At 52.5% G+C, this 25964-nt stretch overlaps 2 protein-coding genes across 4 annotated transcripts in view; both read left to right on the forward strand.

The window, feature by feature from the left end:
* The window catches only part of LOC137486713 (acid-sensing ion channel 2), a 429682-nt gene that overhangs the window by 183480 nt on the left and 220238 nt on the right, over window positions 1–25964 (forward strand). The window lies entirely within an intron of this gene.
* FTSJ3 (FtsJ RNA 2'-O-methyltransferase 3) overlaps window positions 7598–25964 on the forward strand; it is a 295974-nt gene continuing 277607 nt past the window's right edge. The window contains exon 1 of one of the 2 annotated variants that reach the window (XM_068212168.1): window positions 7598–7652. The gene's annotated coding sequence lies outside the window, so the exon portion shown is untranslated. Of the gene's footprint in view, window positions 7653–8036; window positions 8055–25964 lie in introns of those variants that run through there. The other variant, XM_068212169.1, reaches the window with a different exon arrangement.

The following is a 25964-nucleotide window of genomic DNA, read 5'->3' on the forward strand; positions in this document are numbered from 1 at the left end:
GCCCAACTAAAACTGGCAAAGTGTCCTTGATTCCTGGAGGGAAGGAATCAGTGGACACATTTTTCAGATTTATTTTCTCTAGATAAAAGGTGTTATTTACACCCCGCTTTTATGAGGCTTCCCTGAGCCTAAAATTAATGGGAAAAGTTTTGATCAGTCCTTCAGTTACAAACTACAATTTTATTATTGTTATAAGTCTTTTAACATGGAAGGGGTGCTTGCTTTGTTGGTTTTCCACTCCATGTCTTTTAATTCCAGGATTCAGAGGGACTCTTCCCTTCCCCCCATTTCCAAATGCCAGTGGAGACAACAGGAAATACAAACCCTCCAAAGAGCCAGGCATCAGACTGGAGCTGAAAATGTGTTTTTAAAAATCCCCTGAGCCCTGGGGATTTTCTAGAGGTGTTCTGACTGCTGGGCAGGCCAGATTCTGTGCTTTTATGTTTGGTTCTTAAACCCAACCACAGCAACTCCCAGACATCATTTAGTCCCCATTTCCAGGAACTTAGCTCATTTTCCTCTGAATTCTCTAAGAGTGTTTTTGCTCCTCAGGATCAGTAATTGCCCTTTAGAGCCCAGGAGCAGCTCTTCCAGCTCTCTCTTCCTGCAATTTGCAATGCCCAGCTGGGAAGGAGCTGGAGTCGATGAGATCCATTTGGGGCTCCTGCTGGGATGGGGCAGGAGCAGGGCAGTGCCTGGTGCCAGCCCGGAGCTGCACAGGGAACTCCAGCGTGTCACTGCCACTGTGGCCAGCAGCACACACCAAACACTCCTCAGGTGGATAATTCTGTGCAGCAGGGAACAGGCAAGTAAAGGTAGATCCCAGAGCAGGAGAGCCAACGTTATCCATCATTCCCGACATGAACATCCCTTATCTCCAGGGTGGGGCCCTGCCAGTGAGCCAGCAACTCTGGGGCCTGGAACAGCTCCTGAGGATTGATGGCAACTGGGGGGAAAAAGTCATATCTGAGCAGAGAGTGCCGTGCCAACCTGGAAAATGGTCTGGGAGTGAGAGCAGTGGGATCTCTCTGCAGGAGGGATTGACTGGAGACCCCAGGCCCTGAACTGCCCTAGAGCCTGGAGCTCCTGGAGAGGACTGAAAGCACAGGCAAGGATTGACCCTGCTCTTCCAGGGCTGGATGTGATCCGTCGGGATGCCCCAGGCATCCAAACCCTCCTGGAACAGCTGAGCCCCTTGCACTGAGCACAGCCCGGGCAGGGACACGAGACAGGAGGGACAGGGGTGCAGGGGCAGCCCTGGAAAGGCACAGAGGCACGGAGGGCTGGGATTCATGCCCACACTGGAGCTGGAGGGCAGGGCCGAGGAGCCAGGGGAGGCTCAGCCCCCAGCACAGCTGGGTTTGGGGCCTCCAGGACAGGAGGCACCTGGGGGTGTTTGAGTCCTGCAGCTGAGGAATTGTCTGAGAATTGTCTGAAAATTGCCTGGGCTGGGAGGGTTTGTGTGAGTGGAAAAGGGAATTTGCCTCTTCCCTGACCTGCAGGGGCTTGTGACAGTCCCAAGGGAGGGTGGCACTGAATGCAAGGGGAGGGGACAGTGGGGGATTCAGCCACCACTGATTGTCTGGATTTGTTTGAAAGCTGGAGGAAATAGGCATGACTTTGTTCTTCTCCTGGGATCAGGATTGAAATGTGTGAAGCAAATCAGGCTTTGGAGCTGCCTGTCTGTTCCAGACACTGCAGGTAATGAGCTCAGGAGAGAACATTGCCCGTTCTGGACCACCACACTGATGAGTGAAGGATCCCACTTGAACCAGCTCTGAGGACACTCCCTGAACTTCATTTTATCATGAGTGATTTGACATTTTTTCCCTAAGTAGGTAAATAAACACATCAAATACATCACACATTTTAACAGTGATCATAGACTCAGAGAATCCCAGACTGGTCTGGGTTGGGAGGGACCTTAAAGCTCATCCAGTGCCAGCTCTGCCATGGCAGGGACACCTTCCACTGTCCCAGGTGAGTTCATCTGTTGTTTAAACCTGGCTGTGCACCCACAGGCCTGCATTAAATTAAATGTAAGCAACACTGAGGGAGAGTCATTCATCAGCATGACAAATTGAACTGAAACATTTCAGTCCAGCAGGCCCAAGCTGCATTCCACAAATGAAGACAAACAATTCAGCTGTGGGATGATGGATCTGCCTGGGCTGTAAACAGCAAAGCTTCCAGCTTGGACTCAAGCTCTTCCCAGTCTCTTCTCTCTTCCCAGTCTGTTCTGGAACTTGGGGAACATCTGGAACATGAGCCTGGAGAGTGCTCCATGGAGAGCTCAGAGCCCCTGCCAGGGCCCAGAGGGAGAGCTGGAGAGGGACTGGGGATAAGGGATGGAGGGACAGGACCCAGGGAATGGCTCCCACTGCCAGAGGGCAGGGCTGGATGGCATATTGGGAATTAGGAATTGTTCCCTGGGAGGGTGGGCAGGCCCTGGCACAGGGTGCCCAGAGCAGCTGTGGCTGCCCCTGGATCCCTGGCAGTGTCCCAGGTCAGGCTGGACAACCTGGGACAGTGGAAGGTGTCCCTGCCACGGCACTGGGTGGGCTTTAATGTCCCTTCCAAGCCGAAACATCCTGGGATTCCATAATTCTGCCTCTGTCACTGTTTTACCTCTGTCTCCTGTTCCCACTGAGGATCCAATAAAACCTCAGCCCAAGATCCTGTCTCACTCTGGCACAAACATTCCCTGTCTTCCCATTTTCCCCAAGGCTCTGAGCAGAACGGCCCCAGGATTTTCTCTCCTGGGCAATTGCAAGGCCTGGCAGGGCAGCAGCTGCTCACAGCTCTGGGAAGGGGAATGCCGGGGGCTGTGGCACCTCTCACCATCTCCATGCCAGTAAAACTCAGAGTGTTCAACAGCCTTGTTCTTCCTGACAGTTCTGCTCTCTCCCTCATCACTTCTGGACCATGGAAAGGCCAAAATATTAATGAGAACATTGATGAATCTGAGGCTGAATTCCTTTAATTCATTCCTGGCTGAGTTCCCACTTGCATCCACAACTCCACTCCAGTTAATTCAGAGAATTGATGGCTTCAGCCCTGACAGGTGCTTTGTAAAATCTCTATTGGTGGCTCATTAATGGGAGATTTCTCCCTTTTGGAATTCTATCAACTAAGGAGGATTTTTTTTAATAGGGAAATATAAATATCTATGAGTAGAGGAAAGAACAGGAGCCCTCAGTGCCTCCCTCTGGCCTCTGTCAGTGGTGACCCAGCAGAGAAACCTCCTGCAAGCCCAGGGGGACTCAGGCAGTGTGACAGTGTCCTGCCAACCCAGGGCATGGCTCTGTGTCACTCAGGGTGAGCAGGGGACATTTTTAGAGTCACTTCCCCTCCTCAGAGGGCTTATCTGAACAAGCCTTGTTCCTTTAATCTCCCCTTCCTCCCATGCTCAGGGATCAGGTTGGATACTGGTGAAATCCTTCCTGGAAAGGGCTGTCGGGCTCTGGCACAGCTCCCAGGGCAGGGGTTGCATCCCCTCCCTGGAAGTGCTCAAAGAACAAGCCGAGGTGGCACTTTGTGCTGTTGTTTATTGGGAATGGGGGAACCCAGTCAAGAGTTGGATTTGATGACTCTGGAGGTCTTTTCCAACCTGTGATTCCCAGGATAGGTGTGTGGTGTCTCTGGTGTCCCACTCCAGGAAGGGTGGCTGTGACCAGGCAGGGCTGGGTGGCTCTGCTCAAACAAACTCCAGCTCCTTTCACACCAGGAGCTCCTTTCCAAAGAAAAACTCAGAGGAAAAGGAGCTGGGCCTGGGCCAGCACTGCTGGGATGAGCAGCTGCCTCTTCTCCAAGGGGGAAGGTGGAGAGACTGGAGAAAGGTCCCCAGGTCCTGTAGCTGAGGACAGATAATTGGCCAGAGTCTCCAGCCAGAGAGAAATGGGGAATCTCATATCCAAGGTCCTTCCTTGTGGCATCACCTTGCCTTGTCACTGGAAATGTTCCATTTTACTCCTTTATTTTATTTTTTTTTTTAATAGAAGACATCTCTGTGCTGAGGATTGGGGTTTCGAAAGCAAAAGAGAGAAAGAAAACTATAAAAAATGTATGTGGGAAGCAGACTCTGTTTGTGAAGGTTTTCTTTAAACACTTCCAAACAAATATTTCCAGGCACACTGAAAAAGAAGTTGGGAAAAAACAGAACTGCTTGAAAAACAAGAGAGAATTCTCTGCATTATTTGAATCCGAAGCAGTTGGGAATCTCTGCTCCCACTGAACAGCTCCAGGGAGGCTCATTTTCATCTTCAGGTGCAAACCCCCAGACTCTGTTGATGTTTTCCAGCCTCCTCCATGGAAAACCAAGGAATTGATCCCCCCCTGTCCAGACTCTGCTGAGGTATCTCAGTACTGGGGCCAGTTTTGGTGCCCTCATGACAAACAAAGACCTGGAGGGGCTAGAGCGTGTCCAGGGCAGGGAACAGAGCTGGGAGGGGCTGGAGCCCCAGGAGGGGCTGAGGGAGCTGGGAAGGGGCTCAGCCTGGAGAAAAGCAGGCTCAGGGGGCCCTTGTGGCTCTGCACAGCTCCTGACAGGAGGGGACAGCCAGGGGGAACAGGGACAGGAGGAGAGGGAACGGCCTCGGGCTGGGCCAGGGGAGGTTAGGGTGGATATTGGGACAATTTCTACATTGGCCCAGGCTGCCCAGGGCAGAGGTGGAGTCCCCATCCCTGTAAGGGCTCATAAAACGTGTGGATGAGGTACTTGGGGATGTGGGTTAGTGGTGAACGTGGTGGTTCTGGTTTGTGGTTGGACTCAATGACCTTAAAGGTCTTCTCCAACCTGAACAATTCCATGGTTCTATGATTCTTTGTATAACTCCCCACACAAATTCTGTGTCCGTGTTTTCCAACCTCCTCCACAGTAAGATCCCACTTCTCCAAAAGGAGCAGGTCCTGCCATCCCTGGCTCCTGCCTGAAGTAGAGGGGTCTGGCTGCTGTCACCACCCGTGGCTGGGGACTTGTCCTTACTGGGCTGGCACAGGCTGAACCCAGGCAGGAACTGGCTCTAGCCTGTCCTGCTTCTTCCATTTCCAAAGGGAACCTGCCAGCCCAACAACCTTGCATGCTTCCAGGAGACTGGAGCTGCAGCAGTGCATCAACTCTGGGAAATCTGACGGAGACAAAGGAATCAACAGCAAGGAGAGGAAGACAAACCCAAATCAGCTCATCCCAGCCTCCTTTCTCTGCTGGGAATGGGCCTCCCCCAAGAGCAGCGGGGAGGGAGCTGGGCAAGGCCTGGCTCTCAGCAGAAGTGTCTTTAGAGAGATTTTTCCTTGCTCCTCATGATTGGCTGGGTCACTAAAAGGAGAAATTCAGGTTTGATTCCTGCCAAAACAAGAAGATCCCCCATTGATTTGGATTTATTTATTTATTTATGCCCCTCCTTCTCTGCTCTTTAGAAATCCAGTGGATCACACAGGGATGGGGAGTTTAATGGATGGACAAGGAACCAATTTCTTCATTAAGAAGATGGAAATTGAAATCCTTGTGACTGGGAGGGGAAAGGGAGGCAAAATTTCACTTCCTTCAAAATGTGGAGTGGGAAAAAAAGTCTGGCTTTTCTTCCCAGCTGAATCTGATTCTGGAAATTGATGGGGAAAACCTCTTTGGGCTCTAATTGGGGTTTTTGTAAGGGCAGAAATCCCACAGAGCTGGGGCTGTCCCCAAACCTGCTCAGTCCCAGCAGCCTCTGGCTCTTGGTGGGATGAGGGTGGGTCACACACTGGCACCTGCAAGGAGAGTTTTGATTTCTTTTAATTTAAGCACTTCTAGCTATGCAGAAATTCTGTAATTTCCCCTCCCAATTCCTTAAGAGGCCTCCTGAGTTCCATGCTGGAAATCTCCAAGGGCAGTAGCAGTTCTGGACCATAATACCACCAGTTTAATGTTCATTAAACAGCGGGAGTTCCCATCAGAAATCCATATCCTCAGTGCCAGGCCCTGCTGCTCCACCCTGGCTGAAATCCACCCTGAAGAGAACAAGGCCAAAGCTTCATTTCAGCTCCACTAAACCCTTGGAAAAACAACTCCCCCAGTTGTGAGCACATCAATTTTATTTCCATGGAAGATAAAAGCCCAACAAATGGGAACAGGGCTCCCATCAGCATCAATCCCCTCCCCTATTAAAGGCTGCTATTTGCAGCTCTGCTGATGGCCAGCCTGGAAATGGACTGTGAACGGGACAGAAACAGGGAAAGAAATAAATGCTGAAGGATTAACATAGGGAGAGCACTGAAATCTTGAGTTCGTGGAATCACAGTGCTTTGTGTTTGGAGAGATCTTAAAGCCCATCCAAATCCACTCCCTTCCTTGGGCAGGGACACCTTCAGTTCTCCCAGGGTGCTCAGAGGTGGCAGAGGGGGTGTAGGGTCTCCAGGGTCTGTAGGTGACAGGAATTCTGGGTTTGTGGGTGACAGGAGCTCTGAGAGGAGATCAGTGACATTGCCCCTCTTTTACTGTAGAGATGGGAAGCAGGAAAGCACCAGAACTTCCCTGAAGTCAGGTGGGAATGCAGTGACTTGGATCCACATCACCATTCCAGTCCCTGGAGGGACAGGGCACAGGGAATGGCTTCCACTGCCAGAGGGCAGGGATGGATGGGATATTGGGAATTAGGAATTGTTCCCTGGGAGGGTGGGCAGGCCCTGGCACAGGGTGCCCAGAGCAGCTGTGGCTGCCCCTGGACCCCTGGCGGTGCCCAAGGCCAGGCTGGACAGGGCTTGGAGCAGCCTGGGACAGTGGGAGGTGTCCCTGCCGTGGCAGGGGTGGCACTGGGTGGGATTTAAGGTCACTTCCCACCCATCCATCCTGGCATTCTGATTCTAGGATCTATCCACCATCTCTGCTGCCAAGGAGCTCCCCAGGGATCCAGAAAAGCACTCAGTTCACTGCTCCTTCTCATTAGAAAAGGGAAGCAGGGTCAGGGCTGTGAGTGAACACATCTGAATTGACCAGAGTGAGCTGGGGACTGCAGGACATGACAGAGAGCCAGAGACGTGGAAACCCTGCAGACCTTGTGCCAGGCACAAGGCCCAGCCCGGGGATTTGACAGCTCAGGTTTTGTGGCTGAAGCCTGGCTGGTGCTGAGGCCCTGTGGGAGCTGTGGCTACTTTCCCCACTGAGCTCCACGTACCTGCCCCCAGCCCATGGGAGAGAGAGCCCCGGGACTGATTTGGAGTGGGAGCCTCATTCAGAAGCAGGGCATGTTCACCCAGGGGGTCAGGCTCTCATTACAGACAAGAGGAATCAGGGAAATTACCCCTGGCATGACTGTGGAGGGTGGGCTGAGCCCTGCCACGGCTCCAAGGAGCAGGAGCAGGAACAGGAACAGGAGCAGGAGCAGGAACAGGAGCAGGAGCAGGAGCAGCAGCAGGAGCAGGAATAGGAGCAGGAACAGGAGCAGGAGCAGGAGCAGGAATAGCAGCAGGAGCAGGAACAGGAGCAGGAGCAGGAGCAGAAGCGGGAACAGGAACAGGAGCAGGAGCAGAAACAGGAGCAGGAGCAGGAGCAGCAGCAGGAGCAGGAATAGGAGCAGGAACAGGAGCAGGAGCAGGAGCAGCAGCAGGAGCAGGAATAGGAGCAGGAACAGGAGCAGGAGCAGGAACAGGAGCAGGAGCAGGAGCAGCAGCAGGAGCAGGAATAGGAGCAGGAACAGGAGCAGGAGCAGGAATAGCAGCAGGAGCAGGAACAGGAGCAGGAGCAGAAGCGGGAACAGGAACAGGAGCAGGAGCAGAAACAGGAGCAGGAGCAGGAGCAGGAACAGGAGCAGGAGCAGGAACAGCAGCAGGAGCAGGAACAGGAACAGCAGCAGGAACAGGAACAGCAGCAGGAACAGGAACAGCAGCAGGGGCAGGAGCAGAAGCAGGAACGGCAGCAGGGGCAGGAGCAGAAGCAGGAACAGGAGCAGGGGCAGGAACAGAAGCAGGAGCAGGAACAGGAGCAGGAACAGCAGCAGGAGCAAGAACAGCAGCAGGAGCAGGAACAGCACCAGGAGCAGGAACAGCACCAGGAGCAGGAACAGCAGCAGCAGCAGGAGCAGGAACAGCAGCAGAAGCAGCTCTCCAGAACCAAGGGATTGTTTTCCAAGGGGCTTTGTGCCATGCAGGCTTCCCAGACTGACACACCTGGATTTGCCCCACGCTGGAATTTGTGTCTCTGCATTGAGCAGAAGGAGGAACTGAGGGGTCATAGATGCATCTGCTGCATCTGAACCTTTCAGCCCTTCACTCCTTCCTTGTCAGATCATGCTCTGATATTTCTATCAGCAGCAGAAATGCACCCTGCTGGTTATTGGTGGTTAGAAAGACCAATCTTTAGTCATAAATTTGAATTAGTCCCTTTCTCAGGCTAATTTTAGAATCCAATTATGATCAAGAGAAGATCGTGAAAGAAAAATAACAGGAAAAATTCACTCTAGATCTCTCACTGTGATAGAGCCTGAGCAGCCTGCACCAGCCTTGGCTTAATTAGGAAAAAAAACCCGAGTTTATCATTATTTCTTTTACGTGAAGACTGGGGGATAAGGATGAAGAAACTTCAGTTCTTGTTCAAGATCTAACAACTCTGACAAGTACATGGAAAACAGATCAGAGGGAAGATCTTACTGTGCCCAGATGGAACAGGAGGGGAATTAGCAAATGGCACATTACCATATTTCTGATGGCATTCCAGTCTTCCTGAGAAAGGAAAGGTTTGGAGAGATTCATTAATTAATTTGTGGAGTTTAGAAGACACCTCCTCTTGCTTGGAACTGGAGACAATGAAGTGCTGCAGCATCTGAACCAGGATCCTGACAAAAAAATGATGGAGCTTTTCCCCTTCCAGGGCAGTTGGAGCCTGAATTTCAGGATGAGTTTTCTGTTGTGTTTAGAGTCCTCCTGTAGCCACTGAAGAAAACATCCCAGGAACTGGGTGGGAAGTGGTGTTCACAACCTGACCAAGTGCCACCGTTCCCCCACAGAGCAGTTCATGCACTGTACAAAGTGCACAGAAAAAGAGGCCCCTGCTGAGCTGATCTGAGGATCACACAGGGAAAAGGGCAAAGAGACCTTGAACATCCAGCCCTAAATCCTGGGCTGGTGAACAGCCACTACCCAGGAGGCTCCAGTTCCAGGAGGCTTTTACTCAAACAGCTCCCTGGAGCAGAGTGAGAACTGAGGGCTCCCACTGGGTGCAAAATTAATTGGTATCACCCCATCCTGGAGACCTAAACCTAGCCCTAGCTCTAACCATAAAAACTAACCCTCACCTGAACCCTAAACCGAACCCTAAACTTAAACCATAACCCTCACCCTAACCCTAACCCTAACCCGAACCCTAAACTTAAACCATAACCCTCACCCTAACCCTAACCCGAACCCTAACCCGAACCCTAACCCTAAACCTAACCCTCAACCTCACCCTAAACCTAACCCTCACCCTAAACCTAACCCTCACCCTGACCCCTCTCTATAAACCCCCAAGGACCAGGAGAATTTTAAGATCAGACAAACACACCCCTGACAGGGCCAGTCTAGTGTGAACAAACTGAACATTTTTATTGCCTGTTCAAGGCTCTGCCTATTTGGAATATTTAACCTATTTAACCAATAAACCCACAGAGGGCTTGGGAAACATTCTCTCAGAAAAAAAGAGTCTGTGGAAAGCTCCATTTTGCCATGATGGCTTCTCTAAAAAAACCCTGCACTTTTAAAAAGTGCCTCATAAATAGTTAAAGAATTGAGAGAGAAGGTCCCCCCTGAGCTCCCTTTTCTCCAGCTGAGCCCCCCCAGCTCCCTCAGCTGCTCCTCATCGGACTTGTGCTCCAAAAGAATCCATACCTGCTTCCAGAGTCCTCAATTCCACAAATATTTGTGAGTAGTTGGCTTGGGGCAGCAGAGAAAATGGACTTGAAGTACAATTGTTGAAACTGAGGTCCGTTTTCCAAACTATTTCAGGGATCTAGAATCCTTAATAATCAAAGGAATATAAACAGCATGCCCAGGTAGCAGCATGACAGAACTTCCCAGCACAGGGAATTCAATACGGAGCTTGCTGCAAAGGAGATGGAATCATCCCTGAATTAAAGGTTCACATATCCTCCTCTTGGATTACAGGTGGAGTTGGTCTCTGGGGCATAAACCAAATGAAAACCACACAGAAGTGCTGCTTCCCAGAAATCCAGGCTGTTGGGAAATGGCATGAGCTGGAGGAGAACCCTGGGCCTGAGAGGGCTCAGCTGTGGCTTTTGAAGCCACCCCAGGGCACAGAGGATGCTGGTTGCTAAAATCACCTTTTGTTCCACCCAGTTCTGCCCGGGCCAGGCTTTGCCCAGCTCCTGCTCCTGCCTGTGCCAAATATTTTTATTTTTGCAGTGCTAAACTTTCAGGTCAGTGGAAGAGAAAGGAGTTGTTCCCTCTGCTGGGTTTGATGTGTCAGAGGATGAACCTTGCCCTGCTCAGCTCAGTGTGTGATGTTCTCATTAACCCTTAATGGGAGCAAAGTCCTGGCACAATTAAATCCCACAGCCCCAAATCCGGGGCTGATGGACCTCCCCAGAGCAACCCAGGGAGAGGCACCTGGGCTGCCCTGCAGCCTCTCAGCAAGAACTGAAAATAAAAGTGCATAACAATTAGTGCCTTTCACAGGAAAAGGTCATTTGTCTCCTTGGTAAGAAAGGAAAGGAAAAAAGTCTTAAAAAAATCAACAGGGTTCTCCAAACAAAGGGCAGCTTCTCTATTTCAAAGGGCTTTTTGCTCAGGTGTGGATGTTACATGAAGAGACAAAGCTTTTCAGGATGTTAACAGGGAAATGAAGCCCTTCAAAATCATTGATATTAAATATTTCATTTATGCCTGGTAATGTCTGACTGTTTGGGAGAGACACTTCAGTTTCCCCAATTAATCTGTGAATTCTTCACTTTTCCTTTCTGATCTGAAGAAGGATTTGTATTTTCCTTTTAATCTTGACACACTTTTTTCCATTAAATTAAAAAACCGCAAACTTAATTTTGAGTGGCATCTTCCTCATCTTTTATATGAGTGAGGATTGGAAGGAATGGTTTAATCTCTGGTTTCATGGCACCAGACTCAGTGCTGGGGTGAGTGCTCCCAGATCCTGAGTGCAGCAGGACCTTAAAATTCCGAAAATGCATTAAAAATCCAGCAGTCAGAGCTGGAATGGGGGATCCAGCTGCTGATTTCACAATTCATTTCTCAATTCTTCATTTTACAATTAATTTCTCAATTTCTTTGTGCATTCACCGAGTCACTCTAATCACTGCTGGATTGGCTGCGATGCATTGAGGCCCCCAGGTCCTGGTGTCACCATGGGCTGGCAGGGGGTGACAGTGTCCAGCTGTAGGGGACAGGCTCCTCCTTGACTGCCCTGTCGGGACCACCTGCAGTCATTCCCTCCAGGAATGTGGCAGCAGCTCCCAGCAAAATTACTGCTGGGATTTCCCTCCCTCCTTGGTGAGGGCTCCCCGTGCTCATTCCAAATTCTCATTTGGAATTACCTCGTTTTCGTAATTCCACGTTTAACTCAAACTTCAGGACTAAACTCCCTGAACACTCTGCCCTTGGCATGGAGGGCTGGCAGTGGTGGAAGCTGCTGTGAGGAGAGGCCCTGGCACAGGTGCCCAGAGAGGTTGTGGGATCCCAATCCCGGGCAGTGCCCAAGGCCAGGCTGGACAGGACTTGGAGCCCCTGGGACAGTGCAAGGTGTCCCTGCTCACATCTGGAATAGCACTGGGTGGGCTTTGAGGGCCCTTTGAACCCAAACTCGTTTCTTTTTCTTTTTAATGGTGCCAGGAACTCACTGAGCCCAAAACAGAGGAAATTTCTCTGAGACATGGAAAGTAAAAAAACCCAGAATTACAGGATTTGAACAACACTTGGCCCCTGCAGGGGCAGGTTTTGGTCAGTGGTGCCTTTTCTGTCTGAGGCAGAGTGTAGCCCTTCCTAAACCTGTTTGGCTGATGGAGAGACACAAAGAGTGACAAAAAGGCACAAAGGCAGAAGGGCTGAGCCAGCATCACTCCAGGAGAGCCAAACATCTCCTGATCAGTGTATTCCCTCAGGAGACCAAAATTCCAGCCTTGAAGCTGCCTTAAGCCTGACTCAGACATCCTGATAACCATTTCTCTACAGCTGTGGCAAGTTCTGGAATGTTCCTGGATAGATGCTCTTAATCCTCCTCCATGCAGATGATGTGGAGCTTCAGGTTTAAACTGTTTGACTTGAGGAGCTGATGTTTAACAAGCTCTTTAATTCTATTGAATTCTGTCTATGCAATCAAACATTGCTTTGGGGCACTGCAATGTGAAGGATTTCATTATCCTTGTAGGATATGGAGGCATCATCCAAATTATTTCCAACTACAGAGCTGAAATATTTATTAACTTCTGCTTGTTCTGTGTTGCTGGGCTGGTTTTCCATCCTGGCTGGTCCTAGAGTCACTGGAACTGATTCAGCCTGAAATTTTTAGGATAAAGTTAATATGCTCTCAAGCAGCAAAACAAATTATTTTGATCTCTGTGCTTCCTTCCCAAGGAAGCAAATCAGGTTGGGAAACCCCCAGGATTCCCCCTATGGATATTTTTTATCATTTTACTGGAAATCCTGAGCTCTAAATTAATTTGTTTTCTCAGAGGGGGTGTGGAGGAAGATGTTTGAGGAGTTTTTATCACCAGAAAAAGTGAATTTAACAAAAATCCTCTTGATAGTGCTTGGAGGGAAATGTGAATATCCTGAGGAAGGAAGAATGGAAAGACAGAAGAACAGAATGAAGGACAGAAGGATGGAAGGAAGGCCTATGGTTTTTTGCCTAAAAGGAATTTTCTGCTGGAGGGAAGATGTTTAAAGGGAAATATTTAACCCAGCCTTAACCAGAAGTTCCCTCTCCTAAGCAGACATGGAAGATCCCCTTTGAGCAGAGCACTCCAAGAGCCACTGCTGGGATTTCCTTCTGAAGCTCTTCTGCAGATGCCAAGCACATCATTCCCATCATTCTGATGGGAGAAGGAGAGGAGAGTCCTTCCAGCCTTTGGCTGTTGATGTGAGAGGGTTTTGAGTCCCATGGGATTCACACTGTGTCTGTGTGTGTGTGTGTGTGTGTGTGTGTGTGTGTGTGTGTGTGTAATCCTGCTGTTCCCTGAGGGCTTGGGCTCCCAATTGCCTGGACAGCAGGAACCATTCCCACATCTCACTCTGTAAATCACCAACTGCTTCGGGATGGCTTTGCCTCCTCTAACAGCTGAATTTCCTACTTCAGCCTGGCCCCTCTCCCCCCTCCAGAATGGGAAGAGAAAAACAAACATTTGTGTGTGTGGTGCCTGGTTGACACTCCTCTTATAAAATCAGGAGCTGTCAGAGCCACAATGGCAAATGAGCGGGAGTTTCCCTGGAATGGTAATTACAGCCTTTGAGTCGTGCTGAGCCAGAGTTTGAAGTGTAAATGTGCAGTTAAATCAAAATTTCTGATTTAAGTACAGGGACAGGTGTCCAAATGCTTAGCGAGGACAGCTCTGCAGTCCTGGTGGGCAACGACCTGGACATGGACCAGCACAGGACCATGGAATGGTTTGGGTGGGAAGAGACCTTAAGTCCCACCCAGAGCCTCCCCTGCCATGGGCAGGGACACCTCCCACTGTCCCAGGGTGCTCCAAGCCCTGTCCAGCCTGGCCTTGGGCACTGCCAGGGATCCAGGGCAGCCACAGCTGCTCTGGGCACCCTGTGCCAGGGCCTGCCCACCCTCCCAGGGAACAATTCCTAATTCCCAATATCCCATCCATCCCTGCCCTCTGGCAGTGGGAGCCATTCCCTGGGTCCTGTCCCTCCATGCCTTGTCCCCAGTCCCTCTCCAGCTCTCCTGGAGCCCCTTTGGGTCCTGCAAGGGGCTCTGAGCCCTCCCTGGAGCTTCTCCTCTCCAGGTGAGCATCCCCAGCTCTGCCAGCCTGGCTCCAAGGGAAGGTTTGGATGTGACCCTGAAGCTTCGTGCTCTTCTCACAGAATGCAGAAATTCCTGGTTTGCCCTGAGAAGGTGCAGTTTTCCCATGGCCTGGGATGAAATCCATCTCAGCAGGGGAACAGCACAGAAGGGGAATGTCCAAACAGACCCATGGCCCTCTGGATCCTCCCCACACCCTCCCCCATGAGGGGCTCTCCCATGGTGGGGTTATCCAGCACTGAGGGAATGCTGCACTGGAGTGTAAAGAGAGGGAGAAGGTGGTGAGGAAATGCAGGTGTTTGGCTGAAAGGAGACTTATTTCCTCATCCTGGCACTGAATTTGTATCTCTGCTGGGCGAGGTCCTGCTCCTGGCAGGAATCTGCACCTGCAGCTGGCTCCTGGCATGGGGGACACTGAACATCAAACCCTCTTCTCTAAATGCTGCTCCATTATTTAAAAGCCTTTTCCTTCAGGTAATTGTTTCAGTCAGATGCTTTTTAAAGCCTTTTTCTGAGAAGAACAAGTCCTGAATTAGAAGCAATCCCCAGCTAATAACAGTGATTGCTGCAAGGCCTGCAGTGAAGGAGCTGCAGGGAGCTCATGGCTCCTGCCCCAGCCCAGGCCAGCCCATTCCTCTGGGCACCTCCCTGATGCCATCCCACAGCTCCATCCCCTCACCTGCCTGTGCCAGCCTGGGGACACGGGGCCCTGTCCCTGCTGTCACCCTCTCCCTGGGCCCTGATTCCCCTCATGGCCACAGTCCCTTCCCATTCTATTAATTAGTGTTCAGAGTAATTAACATCCAGAGGAAGCACTGGCAAGGGATGACGCTTGTGAGGGGCTCTCACACACTGCAGGAACGCTCGGTGAGGAGCTGTGAGTGACCCACTGTCACTGTGGGCTGGTGCAGCTCCAGTGACACCAGGACCTGCCCTGGGGCTGCACTGGGAGAGCTCCTGCAGGGTCTCAGAGCGTTTGGCCCATGCAGAGGTTGGGAGGCTGGCTTGGACCTGAGCCCAGGTGATTTGGGCACGGATTATCCCTGTGCTGAGCTCACCTGGATCTCAGTGCTGGGTCCACCTCGGGGCTGGGACAGCAGAGCTTGACCCTGAGCACAGACCCTGTCCCCAGCGAGGCCGGGCTGGAGCTGTGGGGGTTTGCAGTCAAACACAGCAATTTTGATCTTCCAAAAATGGCCCAAAACGTCTCTGATCGACTGCAGGGGTGGCTTTGGCCTAGGGGGAGTGTTTGGAAATGAAACATTTAATCCAGGGTTCAATAAAAACAGAATGACAAAGTGTGAGTGCTGTGAGTGCTTTCCTTCCCTCTCGTTAACTGCTGAGGCTGGAAATCCATCCCCCATGCCAGGAGCAGCTCTAGGAGATACCTGATAAGGCAGAACAGCAAAGCCATTAACCTGAAGTCACAGATTGCTGTTCTCCTCCTGCTGAAGCTGCTCAGAGCAAGTGACAGGAGGCACAGACAGCTCCGGGCTGCAGCCTCTGATCCCAGAAGGGAAATGGCACTGCACACTCCTGGAGGCTGGTCCAGGAGCCCCAGGAGCACCAGGAGGCTGTCCAGGAGCCTCAGGAGGCTGTTCAGGAGCACCAGGAGCACCAGGAGGCTGTCCAGGAGCCCCAGGAGGGAGGCTGTTCAGGAGCACCAGGAGGTTGTCCAGGAGCCCCAGGAGGCTGTCCAGGAGCCCCAGGAGCCCCAGGAGGCTGTTCAGGAGCCCAGGAGGCTGTCCAAGAGCCCCAGGAGGCTGTCCAGGAGCCCAGGAGGCTGTTCAGGAGCCTCAGGAGGCTGTTCAGGAGCACCAGGAGCCCCAGGAGGCTGTCCAGGAGCCCCAGGAGGCTGTTCAGGAGCCCAGGAGGCTGTCCAAGAGCCCCAGGAGGCTGTCCAGGAGCCCCAGGCACAGAGGACATCTCTGGCACCCTGCGATCCATGCGAGGCTCCAGCAGGTGATCCCTTTGCTGCTCCCAGCCCTGTGAGCTGAGCCGGGCTGGCAGAGCCACACCGGGCAGGGACCAAGGAGCCTGAGCTCCTTCAAACTCCTTTTGGCCCTGTGCTGAATGTGCAGATCCCCAGTCTGGTGGCTGCTCCAGGCACAGGGCTGGAGTGGGAGAGCTGGGAAGCGTGACCTGGCGCTGGTGTGCCACCAGGGAGCTCCACCCTGGGGAAGCTTTGAGGGAGGGGATGAGGATGGAGGCTCCACCCTGGACTGAGGTGCAGTTCTGTCCCTGTGTCCCGGGTGCCACCTGCCCAGGGCAGGATGTGCCCTGCAGGGACAGCACATTCCATGGGGTTCCAGGGCTGCCTCCTCTCCCACTCGTCTGCCACCCCAGTGAGCCTCACCTCTGCTGGAAAAGAGATTTCAGAGGGTAAAATTGAGCAGCTAAGGTGGAAGTGCTCCTTGCCATCCCTCAGGAACACAAAGCCCTCTGTCCCCACAGAAACTGTGCAGATTTTTCCTCTCCCTTCTCCTTTCCATCTGGCATTTCCAAACCAAGGGCATGAGCCATCCCTCCCTGTCCCTGCAAGGACAGATGATCACCTGCTCTTTGGGAGCTGTCTCCTTGCATCAGCTGAGACTGTGCCCTGGGCAGCACAGGAACACAGCCCTGGGTCTGTCTGCACAGTGAACAGCAAGCATTCCTCTCCCATCAGTGTCAGTGGGACTGCTGGGGTATCCAGGAATCTCACTGCCACTTTAAAGCCCCTCACAGGATTTCTGAGCACTGGATTTTACCCCTGTAGGATATTGCCATAGCTACTAATTGTTAATAACAGCCTGTAGTGGAGGCTGACAGTTGTCTCTGGAGGGAGGGAATGTTCTGTAGCTTTGGGATCCATCCATGCTCTTATTTAGCAACACAACTGAGGTCTCCTGATCAGCCCCTTTCAGCCTGGAGTAAAGCAGGGATCAGAGAATCAGTAAAGCATCAGAGAATCCCAGGATGGTTTGGGGTGGAAAGGAATTTAAATCCCATCCAGTGCCACCCCTGCCATGGCAGGGACACCTCCCACTGTCCCAGGCTGCTCCAAGCCCCCTCCAACCTGGCCTTGAGCACTGCCAGGGGTCCAGGGGCACCACAGCTGCTCTGGGCACCCTGTGCCAGGTTCTCCTCACCCTCACAGAGAAGCACTTTTTTCCCAATATCCCATCTCCCCTTCTGGGGCGTTCAGGAGTTTCACCACTTCTTTGCTCCTCTTCCCCACTGGCTGTCTGTGGCAGGGGTTGAGGCAATGCCCTAAAATGCCTTCAGTGTCAGAGGCCTTTTCCTGTGACACTGTGACATATCCACTTTGCTCTGTCACGCACCTGGCACAAAGAGTCCTTCAAACATAAATGCAGCCATGGAGTCCCTGCTGATGCATGGCTGTGGAGGGCTGAGAAGATCCTGTTCCCACTGACCAGGGCAGGGAATCTGATCCTGCACTCCTGATGATCAGGGCTTTTGAGAGCAGGAGGTGCTTTTGGAGGTGTAAGGATCCAACAGGATTTGGAGCTGAACTATTGCAAACAGTTCCCAGGGCTGGGAGGAAACTCCTCTGGAGAGGGTGACCAAGGTGCTGCTGATCAAAGGTGCTGGCTTTAATTCCACTGCTGGCTCTCTGTCCCCTCCCTTCCCCCCCCCCCCGAACCACAGCCAGGCTGGCCTGGCTGCGGGAGCCAAGCCTGTCCTGTCACAGCCAGCCCGTGATGTGACACAGGGGAACAGGAGGTGACAGGGCAGGAACAGCCTGATGGGCTGGAGGCTGAAACAGAGGTGGAGGCAGTTATTTTGGGATGGGATGCCAGCAATTTACGGGGGATGCAAAGCAGAGCTGACAGATGAAAGAGCCAAGCTGCTGCTCCCAGCCTTGGCAGAGGAACATGGTGACCTTGGGAGCTGCTGTGGCTCGTGCCCAAAGCTGAGCCACATGGCACTGAAGGGGTTCATGTCCCTGGGGACAAGTGCTGGTGATGGGACACGGGGCTGGAGCAACCGAGGAGAGGCAGGGCTGCCTGGGGGAACAGCCCAGCCCAGACAGGGCCCTGAGACGCCTGGGCATGGGCGGGGGCTGGGCTCCCCCTGCAGCCTCCACAGTGGGTCTGGGCGGGGACAGTGACCTGCAGACAGGAGACCTTGGACAATCAGGGGTCCTGTGTTGGGGGAGGTGACTCCCACCCTTTGTGTCCCTGAATGTCACTCCAAAAGGGGCTTATGAACTCTTCTGGTCTAATTTATGGTGAAAACCCTTTAAAACTTGCCCCGTTATGGCAGAGCTGGTGAGGGAAGGGTCATGGCCAGGCACAGGTAGGACACAGTGATCATTGGGATGGTTGTGGTGGATTCATTGATAGATAAAGTACAAATATTCCCAGTGCAGTGTCCCAATAACAACTCCATCACCTGTTCCCATGGATTATTGCATCATCCTGTCCATCCTGTTGGATCAGGGGTTGCCCCTTGCTGACTCAACTTCCCTGAGGAAACTTGATCCACTCAGTCTCAGGTCTGGTCTCAGTCTGGGTCTAAGGGACCATAAATGAGCAGCTTTGGTCAGGTTTGTGGCCTTTGACCTTGCAGGATCTGCAATTCCAAAGCAACAAAGCACCTGTGGGGTGGCTTTGGGATTTTATCTCAAGATTAGAGCAGAGCTTGGCACTTCCCACTGACCTGTCCAAAGTGAGTCACCTCTGTGCCCACTCACCTTTCCACAGATGGCATTCCACGGGTCGGGAGGTGCAGGTGTTCACGGGGGGAAGGGGGGCTGGGTGTGACCAGGCTGCTCCTCAGGTGAGATCCCGTGCTTCCCTCTGCTCTGTAAATGCCCGGCGCTGCCCAGGTGAGTTCTGAGCATCCCAAATCCCAGCGGATTCCAGGCTGGGAGAAAGCAAGCTGTGCCCAGGGCATGGCTGAGACTTCTGCAGGACTGGGAACCCTGCTGGCAGGAGGAGCCCGGGCGCAGCAGGAACTGCCAGGGGCGTTGAGCATTTTGAGATGAACCTTTAGGGTGGTGCAAAGTGATGGGCAGAAAAAGAGGGGGAGTTTCACCAGAGGCTTCTGTGCATCCCCAGAGCCCAGGGGATTCATTCCCCTGACAGGAAACCTGCAGGGTGTGCCCAGAGTGCTGCAGGGGGCCAGGAGATGCAAAACTGGCTTCTAGTGGCAGCTCCGGCTGTGAGCTGTCCTGGTGACCATGGCTCAGGGAGGACAGCAGGGAGGGACGTTCTGCTGCTTTGCAATAAGCTGGGGTAGAAATCCCTGGAACAGAGCCTTGGGAGGGATCCTGCTGTCATTCCCAGGTAACAAATCCCATTTTCAATTCCCCGGTGATGGAGACCTGCAGAAGCAGTGCTGCATTGTCAGAGCAGGCTCCTGGGAGCCAGGGAGGTGTCACCGGTGCCAGCCCCACCCTCTGCCTCTGCAGGGGACAAGAACCTTTCAGCGGAGGAGTTTCCTCCTCGCACTTGATTTCCAATTTCGTTTCCATGCAGGAAGAACAAGTGGGAAGTGACTTTGGAGCTGGAGCAGCTCCTGCACAGGGCTGGGGAAGGTCCCTGCACTGGCAGAACAAGCTGGAAACCTCAGCCCAGCGTGTGGGGCTGAAACAAAGGGAGAGTATTCCCTAGAGAGCAAAAATACTTAAAATATTTATTTGAGTACTTACAAATACCTTTTAATCCCAGAGTTTCTTTTCATCTTGCTTTACATTTTCTTTGTTTACATTCTCCTCAGAAATTAAATTAGTAGGAAAAAAACCCACTTATTTTTTCCAAATTCTCTTTTTTTCTTGCTTTACATTTCCTTTTTCTTTTTCTTTTTTTTTTTTTTTTTTTTTTCCCAAAGCTCCACAAATATAAGAAGTGGATTTCACTGGTTTCATTTTGCAATGAGAAAGCAAAGCAATTCCACTTGATTTAGAGGAAGCAGCCGTTGGGGTAATGATCACAGAAAGGCTGGAATTACTCAATAAACTGGAACATCTCATCCTTCTCCCACTTCCATGAGATGTGGGGCACTTGGGGGATGACTTCCCAAGGATAACACGAGTTCCAGGGCCTGCAGTGGAGCATGCTCATCGTGGGTCTGGGAGAGGTGTCCTGCCACAAATCCTGGATCTGTGGGGAGACTCTCCAGGGCTTTATTCCAGCAGCATCATTCTGCTCACAGGTGAAATACCCTGCAATAAAATTAACTCCACTCTGCACCTGGCACAAGCAAACAAAATGGTGTCTAATTCCTTGCTTGCACTTCCAGGAGACAGGTGGAAGGGGTTTGTGGGAGAGGTGATGTCCTGGGCTGTGGAGGGTGCTGGGAATTCTGGCTTAGGAACCAGGACACCTGGAATTCCCTGGGAGCCCCTCCCTGCTCCCCTGCCTGATGGAGGCAGTTCCTGTGGGGTGGGGAAGGGGTGCCTGAGGAATGTTCTGTCACACCTGGCTTCAATGGGGTTTTTGCTTTTTGGGGTCTCAGTTTTTCTCAATTCCAAACTCTGGCCAGTGATGGAAGTGCCCTTGCCCAGGGGGATACTGCTCCAGGACAGAAATTCCAGTGGGATTTGGGACAGGCTGAGCTGGAGTTTGTGTTCACAAGTAATTTGCTCAGATTTAATTTCCTACACAGCTCTATCTCTCCTGAGAAGTTTTGGCCCCATTTCTGTGACCTCTGAGATGAATTCCAGGAACAATTTGGACATTTTTGTTCAGACACAGCAATGCTGACATTGTTCCAGCCCTTCCAGTGGTCAAACAACAGCTCAGGAGAGCTCAGCCAAGGCATTTCCCATCTTCTGCCAAATGTGCTTCTCACAAATATGTTCCTCCCTCACTCCTGCACCTGGGATGCTGCTGGGCATGAAAGGAAATATTTTTAGCTTCTGTGTCTCACTGCAGGTAAATTCACCAGGAATACAGGGATAATTCCACAGTTTGTGAGGGACAAGGGGTCCAGTTTAGTGGCTGCTAAAATTCCTGCAGGTCCCCTCCCTGTGGACACGAGGCCTGGGATCACCTGGGAGCACTGGGCACTAGGCCAGGCTTGGGGACAGCTTCTTTGTGCTTGTGCAGTCCTACAAAATCAGCAGCACTTAGAGCTGGTCTGAAGAAAGTTTTGTCCCCCCAAAACCCCTGAAAGTTCACTTTCATCAACAATTTACCCTGAAGTCTTTATTTGGAGCAGAAACAGTTGTATGGAAAGTCACAGGAGTCCTGACCAACACTCAGGCTCTGTGAGGAAGGTGAGACATTAATGAAGACTTTAATCCTGCCCCCAGTCCTGCCCAGCAGAGCTGTGACCCTGGCTTGGGGAGGACTGGTTCCTAAACCCCAGAGCCCTGGGAATGGTGTGGGAAGTGTGCAAGGTTTCAGCAGCACCCTGTGGGATTTCTCCCCACCAAAAGTGGCTCATGGGGAGGCCCAGAATCCTCAGGTGAGGTTGAGGGCCCAGCATCATCTGGAAAATTGCAATTTATCTCCTAGAGAGCTCTGATCCAGGGTTTGTCTGCCTGGGGGAATAAAAGTGTTTCATATTTGCTGAGCCCAGCTCCTTAAAATGTTTCTGAGCTCTGGGGATGTTTGCTGCACTCCAGGGCTCAGGAGGGAGCCAAAGCCGCCAGGTGGGTGAGCTCAGGTGTGTTCCCAAGCAGGCAGGAGCAGCAGCTCTGTCATTATCCCCACATCATTGCTTCCCTGTTTCCATGGGGAGCAGAGAACACTCCCATCACTCCCCCCGGCCCACCTGAGACCGCTGCTCCTTCTCTCTGCGAGAAACCCCTGGAACTTCTTTGTTTCCTTGACTTTGCCCAGTCCCTGCAGTGCCTCCTCGGGACCACACCCAAGCGAGAAGAGGCCCAGAGAGGGCTCAGCTCTGGGTCCAAAGGGAGAGCCAGCAGCCGGGTCCAGTGCTGGCTGGGTGAAGGTGCTCTCCCAGCCTGGTCCCAGAGATGCCAGCCCCACCATGGATATTCTCAGTTCAGTCAGAGAGAAAAAGAGACATTTCTACCAGGCTGGGCCTGGGAGAGAGTTGGAAAAGAATGTAAATAATGCTCTCTCTTGTTGTTCACATTGTTTATGGATCTGTTCTGCCACCGTGCATCATTCACAGAGCACCAATGGTGTGAGATGTTTTTACTTTAGGACCAATGAAATTGGTCTGCACGATGTTCTCTATATATAGAGCGGTTCATTTGAAATAAAAGAGTTTTCTTCTCACCTTCTGATCTTGGAGTTCTTCTGTCCCCGTCCTGCCTCAACAGCGACACCCCCCAGCCCTTCTGGGGACTCTGTGTTTGGTCTTCAGCCTCAGGCAGCCGAGAACAAACCTCAAAACCTTTGGTTTAAGGTGCAGGGGTTTGGCCTTGAGTTAATTGGCAATGAACTCCACATCGTTAAGAACAGATTGGTGAATGTTGGCTGAGCACAACCCTCCCCCAGCTCCCGTTGCAGTCCCAGGCTCTGGAGGGCAGAGTGCTTCCCCTTGGATCCCACTGTTAACTTGCAGGGAGTGCCCAGGCTTGGGAGAAAATTGGCAATTAATGAACTGCAGGTTAGGGAAAGACTGGGCAGTAAAAGAGCCCTTTGCTGGGTGGTGGGGCCTTTCCCTGAGTGAGTCCTGCAGTTCCTGGGGGCTCTTTGTGGAGAGACAAAATCCTGTGGGTAACAGACACTCTGGGCTGTGGAATTCCACTGATCCTGGTGCATCCAAGCCCCAAACCAGAGTCCTGAGTTGATGAGGCACCTTTTCATAGTGACAAACTCAGTGAAGTGGCAGAAACTGTAATTTAATTTTTTTTCCTACCCTTGAGTGAATTAACCCTTGGATTGAAAACAGGAGAGCCCAGGGGATCTGCTCAGGTGAGCCCCACCTGCAGAGCCCAGCGCAGGAGGGACCTGGGGCTGCTGCAGAGAGCCCAGAGAGGCTCCAGGATGATGCCAGGGATGGAGCAGCTCTGCTGGGGAAAGGCTGGGAGAGCTGGGGGTGTTCACCTGGACAGGAGACAGGGGGTGACCCCACTGTGGCCTTGCAGGGCCTGAGGGAGCTACAGGAAACACGGAGAGAGAGGATTTCCAGGGGATGGAGGGACAGGGCATAGGGAATGGCTCCCACTGCCAGAGGGCAGGGATGGATGGGATATTGGGAATTGTTCCCTGGGAGGGTGGGCAGGCCCTGGCACAGGGTGCCCAGAGCAGCTGTGGCTGCCCCTGGATCCCTGGCAGTGCCGAAGGCCAGGCTGGAGCAGTCTGGGACAGTGGGAGGTGCCATGGCAGGGGTGGCACTGGGTGAGCTTTTAGGTCCCTTTCAACCCAAACCATCCTGGAATTCTGTGATCCTCTGAGAGTCCTGAGAGGAGGCAGCAGCTGATCTCAGCTCTCAGCAGAGGAATCCTGGGCAGGCCCCAGCCGGGGATGCTGGGCTGAGTCTGTGCCTCCCTCACTGCCGAGCTGGGCCCAGGGACTGAGGCAGCTCTGCCCAAACCCCCTTGATCAGGACTTGCCTGAAGTGTCCTCACAGCAGAACTCGGCTCAGAGGGGTGGCTGTCACCTGTGGCTGTCACCTGTGGCTGTCACCGAGAGCAGCCAGGACACAGCTCAGCTTCCCCTGGCCCTGCAGGCCAGGACAGCCCTGGAGGGGCACAGACCCCAGGCTTCCCTTCCCTTCCCTTCCCTTCCCTTCCCTTCCCTTCCCTTCCCTTCCCTTCCCTTCCCTTCCCTTCCCTTCCCTTCCCTTCCCTTCCCTTCCCTTCCCTTCCCTTCCCTTCCCTTCCCTTCCCTTCCCTTCCCTTCCCTTCCCTTCCCTTCCCTTCCCTTCCCCCAGCCCAGAACCCTCTGTCAGAGCAAACTGGGCACAGGAGGTGTCTCAGGGCAGGTTCAGAGCTGTCCTCGCTGTCCCCAGGGCCATCCCCTGAGTGTGACCTGCCTGCTGAGGGCCTCCTGCCACCACCAGGAGTCAGCTGCTAAATGCAACACTGGGGATTTGTGCACAAAACTCTTCCTGTGTCTCTAAACTCCCACTTCCAAGTCATTACCTGGATCGAAGGACAAGGGTTTATCGTTGACCTGAATTTCTGCTGGCTCTATAATTTGTTTTCTGTTACCCTCCCTCTGCTCCTGCTGAGGGAATGGAAATATGGAAATGGTGGGAAAATCAGCTTTGACTACCAAATTATTCCTCCCCCTCCAGAGCAGTGAGGAAAGGTGACAGAATCCACAATTTTTGAAGGGATGACTTTATTGACCTATTTGGTCTGAATTCAGCCCTCTTTTGAATGAGGGAAGGGCTGGAGCTGTGTCAGGGAGGCTCAGGCTGGGTCTCAGGGAAAGGTTCTTCCCCCAGAGGTGCTGGCACTGCCCAGGCTCCCCAGGGAATGGGCACAGCCCCGAGGCTGCCAGAGCTCCAGGAGGGTTTGGACAGTGCTGCCAGGGATACCAAGGGTGGGATTGTTGGGGTGTCTGGGCAGGGCAGGAGCTGCACTGGAGGATCCTGGTGGGTCCCTCCCAGCTCAGGATATTCCAGGACTTTATGAATTCAGACCAGGAGGTAAAGAGCCACAGCCCTTCCAGCAGCTGCCTTTTCTCTGAAACCTCTCCAGAGTGACTCTAGCAGGTTCCAGCTGTGTGAGAAGATTGATTCCATAAAGGCATTCATGGGCAGCCCCCAGGGGGGCAGGAAAATCCTCACCTTACAGGCCAGACTTGCCATAGAAAAAGCCCAATAGCCTGGAAAACGAGAAGGCTGTGGAACAGTGACCCAGCCACAGCAGCAGGGATTAAGGAATAGCTCTAATTTTCAAATGAATTTCAGATTCATAAAATGGTGTTAATGGTCCTGAGGGTGCAGTGGGCTGGAATGTCCTTCCCAGTCCTACATAAATCATCTTCTGTGCTCTGCTGGGACAGAGGGGCCCTGGAACAGGTGCTTTAGTTATGATCTTTTATTGAACTGGAATGATGGCAGTCTGGAGAAGTCCAGGCTCTGAGCCAAGGAGGGTCCCACATGGCTGGGCACCTCCCACCCAATTTAAGTCTCCTTCAGGTCCAGCCCCTGAGGGAAAAGCCTGGGAAAAGCAGGAAGCAAGAAATCCTTGGAGCTCCCAGGGATGGGGGGTGGCTCCCTGAGTACAGGCTGGATCCCTCTGGAAGCACCTCCCTCCCTGCTGCCTCTGCACGTGAAATCCAAACAGAGCTCCTAATTAAACGCTCCAGCTGAGGGTCTGCAGCTCTGCAGGATGGGCTGAGATCAAAACCCCCTTCACCCTCAGCTGGAGCATCCCTGGTGGCTCCTTTGTGCCTTCTCCCAGCTCCCATGGCCACAGGTTCCCTGCAAAGCACCTTTAATCCACTCCAATCTCATTCTGTGGCTGGGTTTAAAGCTCTTCCCATATGCCCTCTTCCAGCCTCAGAAGTTTTCCAGAAGGTTCATGGGCTCAATCTGTTGCTGTGGCCTCATTTGCATATGATTTGCATTTTGCCTGGGATGTTTTAAGCCACCAGCTCATTAGCAGGACTAATTTGGGGTTGGCTGTGTCAGGTTTTAATGCAGAGATGCCACTCTGGGCCTGGCAGGTTGGGAAATCCCTGCCCAGGGAAGGGACACCCTGTAGGTACCATGGACATGGGGACTGGGGTTGATGGAGAGCATCTAGAGAGGGTCAGCACAAGGTCTGGGAAATTGGGAATGTTCAGGGGTTTCCAGGGAACCCAGAAAGGTTTTGGGGTTCCTTTTCCCACTCCAGGCAGGGTTTCCTGGGCTCAGCCACTGTGTGTTTGTCCAGTCTCTGTTTATGGCTCTGATGGAGCCTCAGCACCACCCTGGGCCTTCCAGAGCTCCCTGGGCATCTCCTTTAGGGTTTTTAACCTAAATTTCCTCTGTTCTTGCCAGCTGTGACTCCTTGTCCTGGTCGTGGAGCAGTCTGTCCCTGTCTCTCTGCAGCCGCTCCCTGTGCATTTGCAGATTGTTCTCTCTGTCCTTGTCTCCCACTCTCTGGCAGTGGGAGCCATTCCCTGTGTCCTGCCACTCCGTCCTTGTCCCAAGC

Source organism: Anomalospiza imberbis, chromosome 22, assembly GCF_031753505.1.
Source record: "Anomalospiza imberbis isolate Cuckoo-Finch-1a 21T00152 chromosome 22, ASM3175350v1, whole genome shotgun sequence".
NCBI classification, from domain to species: domain Eukaryota; kingdom Metazoa; phylum Chordata; class Aves; order Passeriformes; family Viduidae; genus Anomalospiza; species Anomalospiza imberbis.